Consider the following 10,000-nt stretch of genomic DNA (forward strand, 5'->3'; position numbering starts at 1 on the left):
TATTTACTGCCATTATATAATGATACAAAGTAAAAACCAAATCGTGGGAGTTTTCTCTCGGTAAAATAAACATTTTAATCAAGTTGTCTAATCCATTATAGTAAACTAACGGAAAAAATAAAAGGATTTTGCAAATGTCTCCATACGAATTTTATACATTATCAGCTGCATTATAGATCATTAATGCTTAATACATACAAATGTTTATTATTAATGTATCTACGTACGTTATTAATAAAGTTAAGCCAATGTTTTTCGTTGCGTTATGCTCTGTAGCTTTCGATAAGGACTAAGAGTGCCTTCCCAGATTTTCCGAAGGATTTGGTGCTGAATGCAGCTGAATCATCATGCATGCACCCACGACTTCAGATACAAAATGGTCAATCAATATGAAAGAAGGCACTGGCATAGAAGCATTTCAGAATACGACTTCAGACACAAAAGGGTCAATCAATATGAAAGGAGGCACTGGCATAGAAGCATTTCAGAACGAGTGCTTGCTATTCACATGTCGAGGGAGGGAGGCTAAAGGACCTAAATCAAGACGTAATTCTAACCTGGGAAAGGTGACAAAAAATAGAAAAAATAAAAGTTAAGGAGTTAAAAAAAAATTCCTTCTATGGTTAATAAAAAGGGGGTTAATAAACTTTCCATCTATGGTAGATAAAAAAGTGGCTAATAAAATTTCCATCTCGGGTAAATAAAAAAGGGTTAATAAACTTTCCATCAATGGTAATGACATTTAATTCTAGACATTATCATTTCTTGTAAAGGCTAACAGGAGTGGCAACTATGACTAAGGTCTTACCTACACCAACTCCGAAAAACAAAATAACGTAGAAAAAGAATGTGACTCGAACATCTCACAGGATGGAATGAAATAAGTACCAAGGAAAAGGATGGGAAGAGGACCCGTGCATTCCTATCCAAAACTACTTCATCTTTAATTGTTTTAATAGCTTCCAACACATGTAAGATCTCTTCCCATTAAACTGTTATCGAGTTAGTAAGTGAAATTATTTGTAAATTCAGAAAACCTGCTGTGACTTTCTGAACTCTTAGATGTTGATATTACCAGCCGTCATTTTTTTTCTCTAAAACTAAAGTGCTTCTTACAAAGCCGCTATAAATATGGAAGCCACTTAGTGGCATATATCTCAATATGATCAATTTGACATGAGAAATAATACAGTAAAATATGACAAGAATCGCATTTGCTTCTACTGATATAAGCAAGAGTTGCAATTACATACAGCGCTTTTTTTCTTTCCTGCTGAAAGAGATTAAAGATGTGGAATATCAGACTAACTAATATACGAGGATCATTTCATGTAAATATTTACCCTCAGGGAACCCCAGTTTAATAAATGAGGTATTGCACCTTGACGGGTTAATATGTCAGTTACAAGCAAAAATAATTTTCTAACAGAGCTGGAAGAATTTCTACTCGACTCAAATAGTCTATTTAAACTCTTAGAGTCTAGAGCAATAAGTATAGTGTAATTCCTAAAAAACGGTCGGATTTATGAAGAAGTGATTAATGAATAAAAGAAAGCATCTACAAAATAACTAATAAATGAATAATTAAGTAAAAGTGAATTAAGAAGAACAGAACAAAGTACTTTAGTCTCCCAATGACAAGGCGAAGGAGCAAGCAACGTAGGAATCTTTCAGGGTGTAGAAAGACAAGTAGAGAATGGGTCAAGTTGAAAATTACATTATTTGGCGTTTTCATCTATTAATACCTTGAACGAGAGAGCATTATTAATACCTGTCATACATAACAATACTTGATTTGATTGCAATATTCATTACTGAAAATTTACAAAGAATGCGGACATCATGTAAAAGCTACCTCCGATAATTTTTAAAAAATGAACCTATGGCCCAAACATTATTCAATAATGATAGAATTCAGACCAGTTACCACACTATTCAACTATCTCTCTCTCTCTCTCTCTCTCTCTCTCTCTCTCTCTCAAGTCAGCCAGTGGTTTATGGCATCCAAATGCGTATCTTAATTAATGAAAGAGCTGGTAAAGACATTCATAGGACCATTCTATGTTTAACAAATATTTTCAAAAATAAAACACATAGGAATTTTAATAACGGAGCTGATGTAATGTTAAGACTTCGAAATGAGAAATGTTCACCGGCCAACTAGAAATTTCTGTACCATGAGCAATTGTGTCTGACGTCTTTATGTGCTGTTGGAAGACCTGGGTGGTGGTGGTGGTGGTGGTGGTAGTGGTGGCGGTATGGGGGTGCTTATTATGTAGTCTGTATTCTACTTCCGTTAACAGTGTCATTCGTTGGCGCGACGAACTCGACCGAAGATCTTATCTAAGCAGACGCTGAATGTCATATTTATTTTCTTGTTTATAATCTTTTGTTTAATACCATTGTTTTCTTAAAGATTTTTTTTAATGCGTATTTGCGTTTTTCAATTAATTTCTGTGGAGTACCCAAAATGAGCTTTAATTCTTAACTTGAGTCTGATGATAGAATATTCTTAAATATGACAATAATGGGAATGCCTTTCAGCTTGGGAACGCTCCTTTAATAAATCCTTGCAATAAGCAGAGCAGCCAAGGAATGGCAAAAATTCAAGAGAGAAAAATGCCCCGGTAACCAATCCGACCATAACAACCCCCCACCTCTCTCTCTCTCTCTCTCTCTCTCTCTCTCTCTCTCTCTCTCTCTCTGTAAACATAATACTGACAGCTTGCATCGTTTCTATCTTTTTATTTCTAATTTAAATCTTCATGAGCGTAAATAAAACAATTAAATGAAACTTATCACCATTTAATCACGTTCTCCGTAGTGGCAAGTTGTTTTCTTCTTATAGTTTTTGCTTTTCTTAACCAAAACATTCGTGTTTTTAGCGTAATCAAAACAAAGATGAACCCGATAAGGAAAACTTCCATTCCTTAATGCAAGAAGAGAATCAAGCTAATAATTACCATTTTTTCAAAAGAATTTGTTAAACTCACTAACACCCCAAATTTATTTCTACCAAACCACATGTTAGGGATTCTGCTTTTAATATGATAAAAAAACAAACTGATAATTAGTTATTATTTATGAAAAGCATAAATATTTATGGAGGGCTTCTAAAGCCTCCACAAAAAAACACATGTATATCTATAAATACACAAAAATGAATTTATATATATATGTATTATATATATATATATATATATATATATATATAAAATATATATATATATATATATATATATATATATATGTAATATATATGTATATAATATATATATATATATATATATATATATATATATATATATATATATGTGTGTGTGTGTGTGTGTGTTTAAGAGAGCATATTTTCCTTGCCTACACATGCACCGAATATTTTTGGATATTTTTTATAACTTTCCTCAACCAAGACAAAAGTTTCTTCTTAGCCTTTTTATTAACCATAACCACTTAATTAATCAAAGCTAAACACCAAACTTCTCTAGATCAAATGACAAATTATAATTATGGCAATGGGTGCTGATGTCTCAGCAGATAGACCTATAGCTCACAAGGATGGTAAGGTTGCAGCGACCAAAGGAAGTCACAAATTTGAGCGGGACTAAAAACCTAGTCTGTCATTCACACCAAAAAAAAAAAAAGAAAAAAAAAAGCCAGTAGACCTTGGTTTACTATGTATGAAGTTACTATTAAATCTATGGTTAAGGAGAAGGCACTCTTTTTAATAGGTATTATTGAAGGTGATTGTTGCCTCAATGGCATTGATTTTATAAGAAACATTTTCTAATAGTTCTAATGAGTATCTATTCAACATTACTGCATTCTAGTAGTAATTGTGCATATCTCATCATAGGTGATATATAGTCGTCCGATCAAAACTGCTTTTTTATTACAACCAGTATAAGTGAATACTGATAATATAGTCATAATCAGTGAGTAAAAGTGGATATGATACCATGTGCTCACCGATGGAAAAGACTATAACCGTAAAAGACCAATCTCCTTGCTTTGATGGAGAGACTTTGGTAAAAAAGAGGGAAAAAAGACCTAAAGAAAGAAAGTGGAATAAGTTAAAAACTGAAAGTAATTGGGTAGAATACAAAACTACTGCGTGTCAATATAACTACCTACTAAAAAGGAAAAAAGGTGAATACTATAAGAGAAAGATCCTCGAAGCAGTAACAGACATAACTAAGTTATTTCGTCTATCGAAAATACTACAAACGCATGGCGTGAAGTTTAAACTATTTGCAGATGACACACAATTTTACTTCTCCATAAATGATATAGATGACACTACTGAAACTCTAAACCGAATCCTTGATAGTGTTAGAGAATGGATGACATTTTAACAACTAAAATTAAATGAGAACATAACTGAAATCATGGTGGTGGGCAAGAGAAACAGCGTGAGAAACTTAGGTGATATTCAAATGAACATAAATATCTAGTAAAGTTGGAGATCTAGGTGTATTTCTTGACTGTAACCTGTCTCTAAATGCCCAAATAAATAATATAAAGAAAATGCTAGTTATCATCTAAGAAATATTGCGTTTATAAAAAAGTACCTGGACGAAAATTCTGTTAAGAAACTTGTAATAAACTGTGTTATTACCAGGATTGACTACTGCAACTTTACTACAATTTACCAAAAGTCCAACTTAAGAAATTACAAAACATAATAAACAGTGGAGCAAGACTGATAAAAGGTGTCCCACCTAGAGAAAGGATCACCCCTATACAAATCGATGAACACTGGCTGCCGATTAAAGCGAGAATTGAATTTAAAATATGTACAATAACCCACCAAGTTATCAGAACCGGACGTCCAAAATACTTAGGAGAACTGCTACATATTGCGCAGCCAACAAATCGTGTCGACACGAGAATAGTTACAGATGGCTTCAATCTGTTGGAACCTAGATATATGTCTACTTTAGGCTCCAGAGCCTTGAAATATGCGGCCCCTAGACTATATAATAAGCTCCCACGAAACATTCGAATGATTGAAGACATTAAGGCTTTCAAGAGGAAACTGAAGACTTTCTTATTTCATGAGTCTTTGAGACAGTGACGATTTATCAGTAAATGAACAATAGGTGACTTGAAAAGATAATTAATGTGAACGAAAAAGGTAAAATGACAGTGGAGGTCCTGTAGAGAGTGGGGTTTCCCTGCTGTATGGGACCGGAAAAGCAGCCATCAAAGTAAGTAGTAAAGAATGGTGTATAAACGCACAGAAGTATTAAATACCGCAACCAACACGACCCATCTGTTTCCCATCACAGCCAACCACGGTCTTCGTTACCTTTATGGTAACGTTAAGACTCATAAAAATGGAAACCCACTTTGCAATCAACATGCTTCTTACTACTTACATACCGAATAGGCATAGCACGCCGTCATTTGCCGATTTCATCACCGCAATATGAGGCTCATATAAATACGGGGACATCGCTTCCATGGACGTTGAGTACTTGTCTACCAACGTCCCTGTCAACGAGACCATCGCCCTTATGATGAATTGTGTCTGGTCCTAGCTTGGGTTTAGAGGGGCCTTGGGTACAGAGCAAATGTATTGTCCTGCTTACACGGGCTATGTCACTGTCCCTTGTCTCTGCCATTCACAAGTGGCCATTAAGCCTCTAAAATCCTCAAACCTTGAAGAAGTCAAGGAACTCCAACGTATGTTTGAGTGTTGCAGCTCCCTCCATTTCACCTCCGAACGAAGCCTACATGGATGCCTTCCCTTCCTCAGTGACTTTGAGAGAATCCTTAACAAGAGATTTGATCTAGGTCTTTGTTTTAAAGAGAGTATCCGACGAGAGAGAGAGAGAGAGAGAGAGAGAGAGAGAGAGAGAGAGAGAGAGAGAGAGAGAGAGAGAGAGAGAGAGAGTCAGTAGTTCTTACAAAAGCGATTATTTTCCTCAAGAAAGAGAGAGAGAGAAAGAGAGAGAGAGAGAAGAGAGAGAGAGAGAGAGAGAGAGAGAGAGAGAGAGAGAGAGAGAGAGAAGAGAAGAGAGAGAGAGAGAGAGAGAGAGAGAGAGAGAGAGAGAGAGAGAGAGAGAGATTCAATGATAAGGCCAAGTAGATATTTAAGATCTAAAGTACCCAATAAAAAGCTTTAAACTCCCAATACATTGAAACCACCTCAATGAACATCAAGTGTTGACGCCTATCAATAAATGCTAATGAACACATACGCCTTCGCAAGTAAATACAAGCAAGCAAACTCTTGCGGTCAAACACACTAATGCTTCGAGCTGACACACTCGAAGTATAATCACATCTGGGTAAACTAAAAATAGCATTATTCGTAAACATTTTACGTTACTTCACGAAGACATGCTTTGAGAGAAGACCATGGAATATCAGCAAGTAACTCTAGGCATGTTGGCATGAGATATTGGAATAGAACGACTGTCACAATTGAAATCCACGAAATAAAAATGAAATAGATACCTTAAGACTTTGCCCCCAACTCGTTCCCTCGTGTGGCTGGTGGTACGGTAGTTCTAAGTAACTAAGATTTAAGACGACGACATCCTTCTTACAATTTTACTTTGAAAACTTAACCGGCCCATTGTTCGAACGAATTTTTTCTTGGCTATGTCGCAGAGTTTACGTTCCATTAGGGCCAGGCAATTTACAACCATTATTCTATGGACATTGTCTACAACAACATGAAGATTATACTGGTTATGAAACAGCAATATAATTCTCTAAAATTAAACCAAATCAGCCACTGTGGACCCCACGCAATTTGTTTATCGTGTACAGTAAATTCTTTGAGCATCTGAAATATGCCGAAGCCTGTTCTAATTGCCAAATTCTACCAATTATAACATTAAAAAAAGTCTTCAGTTTCTTGTGTTGACACGATTTGTTGGTATAGAAAAATGTTGCCTTACTATACATCCAGTTAGCTTCATCAGCTAATGGGTTATTCTCCTCATCATCATCTCCTCCTACCATTATTGACACAAAAGGGCCTCTCTTAGATTTCGCCAGTCGTCTCTATTATGAACTTTTAAATCAATAATTCTCCACTCGTCTTCTCCATCCTCACACTTTATAGTTCTCAGCCATGTAGAACTTTGTCTTCCAACTCTTCTAGTTCTTTGTGGAGCCCAGTTGAAAGTTTGGTGAACTAATCTCTATTGGGGAGTGCGAAGAGCATGCTCAAACCATCTCCATCTACCCCTCATCATAATCTCACCCACATATGGCACTCGAGTAATTTCTCTTATAGTTTCATTTCTAATCCTGTCCTGCCATTCAACTCCCAATATCCTTCTGAGGACTTTGTTCTCAAATCTACTAAATCTGTTAGAGATTGTTTTATTGTCATACCATAATACTTTTGCTACCCTCTTTATTTTGCAACTTTCCAATCTGTACTTCGAGCTAAGTAAGATATAGCAGGATTAGTCACTTCCAGTAACAACACGATTAATCTCATTTTCCCAAGGAAACATTCATCTAAATATTTCTTTACAGAAGCAATGTTTCAAAGATGATATACACATTGATTCATACAAACTCTAATCCTTATCAGGACTAAATTGTCGTCAATGTTCATTTATTTTTCATCCTCATCACCATAAATAAAGTTTAATTTGATTTTTGCTAGAATTGTTTGAATGTCAGGATTAGAAATGATACTATAAGAGATTACTCAAATGTCATATGTCATGGTGAGGGGTAGATGGAGATGGTTCAGGCATGCTCTTCGAATTCTTCAAGAGAGATTAGTTCCCAAACTTTCAACTGGGCTCCAGAAGGCACTAGAAGAGTTGGAAGACCCAGGCCTACATGACTGAGGACTATGAAGCGTGAAGTGGGAACTGATGAATGGCGAGATATTGATTTAAAAGCTCAAGATAGAGACAGCTGGTGAATTCTAACCGAGAACTTTTGCGTCAATATGCGTAGGAGGAGAGGATGATGATGATGATGATGATGATAATGTTTAAACGTCATTCATTTAATTATTTATTTATACTAGTCGGAAGGGAGTTTAATTTTTAGTTGTAATTTCAACGTCTTTCAATCCTAAAGTAAAATAGTGTATCATCCCCAAACAGATTGAACTAACTCCATGCCTCTGTAGAACTTATGATAAACCAATAATATAAATATATACAAAAGTGGATTAGACTGGATTCATTGTTTTGGTCTTAATGCCTGGCACTGGGTCCTGGAAGGCCATTCAGTGCTCTACAGCAGCTGGGGAACCACGCAGATAAGTAGAGAGTTTAAAGGTCACTTATGAATGGCAGAGGCAAGGGATAGTAACAGTACCCTAGAGACTGACCATATATGCATATGATCAGCGCAAACTAGAACCAGGGAGGGCTAGGCAATGGCTGCTGATTATTCAGCAGGTAGACCTACAAGCTCCCCCAAATCCCCCAACCTCAGCTTGCATGGATGGTGAGGTTACAGACACTACTAGAAGCTATGAAGCTTGACGGGTCTCGAACCCCAGTTCAGCAGATTCTCAGACAGGGATGTTTCCAATAGGTTACCAGAACCCAAGTTATAAGATTGGACTGAACACACTACACCTAAGATTATCATCTTTCGTTGCTCTTTATAAACTAATATTCTACCACCAAATGAATAAGGACATTGAAGTAATATTGACGACGCTTTCTTGTAAACATCTAGATAAACAATTTGTTCTATCCCTCAACAGTTATGTCAACGTAGCAATAAAACTATTAATCCTTCACTGGAATTGAATGTAAGCCTATGTAATAACGTCCTTGCCTTGTGATTGCCAGACTGGGGTTCGAGTCCCGCTCAAACTTGTCAGTTCCTTTGGTCGCTACAACCTCACCATCCTTGTGAGCTAAGGATGGGGGAGCCTATATGTCTACCTGCTAAGTTGTCATCAGCAGCCATCGCCTAGCCCTCCCTGGTTCTAGCTTGGGTGGAGAGGGAGATTGGGCACTGATCATATGTATATATTATGGTCAGTCTCTAGGGAATTGTTCTGCTTGATAGGGCAATGTCACTGTCCCTTGCCTATGCCATTCATGAGCACCCAGGATGTGATGTTGAAGGTAAAGGCCCTTTTTAAAGGTGTCTGGTTTCAGTTCCAGTTTCATCAAAATAAATGCTCACTAGAACGTCAGGCCAACTCCCCACTGTGGTGCCTTACCACAGTAGCGGCCTCCCCAGTAAACAGCTTAAACTCACGGTCTCAGGCTGGGACCAATCTGCTATCATGGGAATACTAGCCGAAGTATTACCAATGTACAGACAAAAGCAATAATCCTGTCGTCTCCAGTCCCCCTCTGTCACCCCCAATATTCATAGATTCCAGAATTTCAGGAGTAGAAGAGTTTGGTTGTTAGGGGGGAGGACAACAGGCAAAAGCAGGACGCTAGGCGAGTGATGGGGGAGGGGTGCACGGAGGGGGAGGGGTGCACGGAGGGGGAGGGGTGCACGGAGGGGGAGGGGTGCACGGAGGGGGAGGGGTGCACGGAGGGGGAGGGGTGCACGGAGGGGGAGGGGTGCATGGGGGGGGAGGGGTGCACGGGGGGGGGGAGAGGAAACCAGGATGGGGGAAGCAATACTTGTTGGAGGTTGGAGCTGTGTGATGGCTGTGAAATCTCAAAAAAAATAATTATGAAGGAAAATTCAATATGATTTCATGGTTCCTAATTATATCATTATAGTAATACTTTATTTGCAATCATATTGTATATTTGATACGATATTTGCTATACCATTCTCGCGAACAACTTATCGATGTTTAGTTTGACATAGTATATTGTCTCGACTGAAAAATCTCTCTAAAACACAAGCTAGGAGCAGCGCTCTCTCTCTCTCTCTCTCTCTCTCTCTCTCTCTCTCTCTCTCTCTCTCTCTCTGTGTGTGTGTGTATATATATGTATATATTAATATATATATATATCTGTATATATATGTATATATATATCTGTATATATATGTATATATATAAATATATATATGCATATATATAAAT

Source organism: Palaemon carinicauda, chromosome 5 (assembly GCF_036898095.1).
Source record: "Palaemon carinicauda isolate YSFRI2023 chromosome 5, ASM3689809v2, whole genome shotgun sequence".
Classification (NCBI taxonomy): domain Eukaryota; kingdom Metazoa; phylum Arthropoda; class Malacostraca; order Decapoda; family Palaemonidae; genus Palaemon; species Palaemon carinicauda.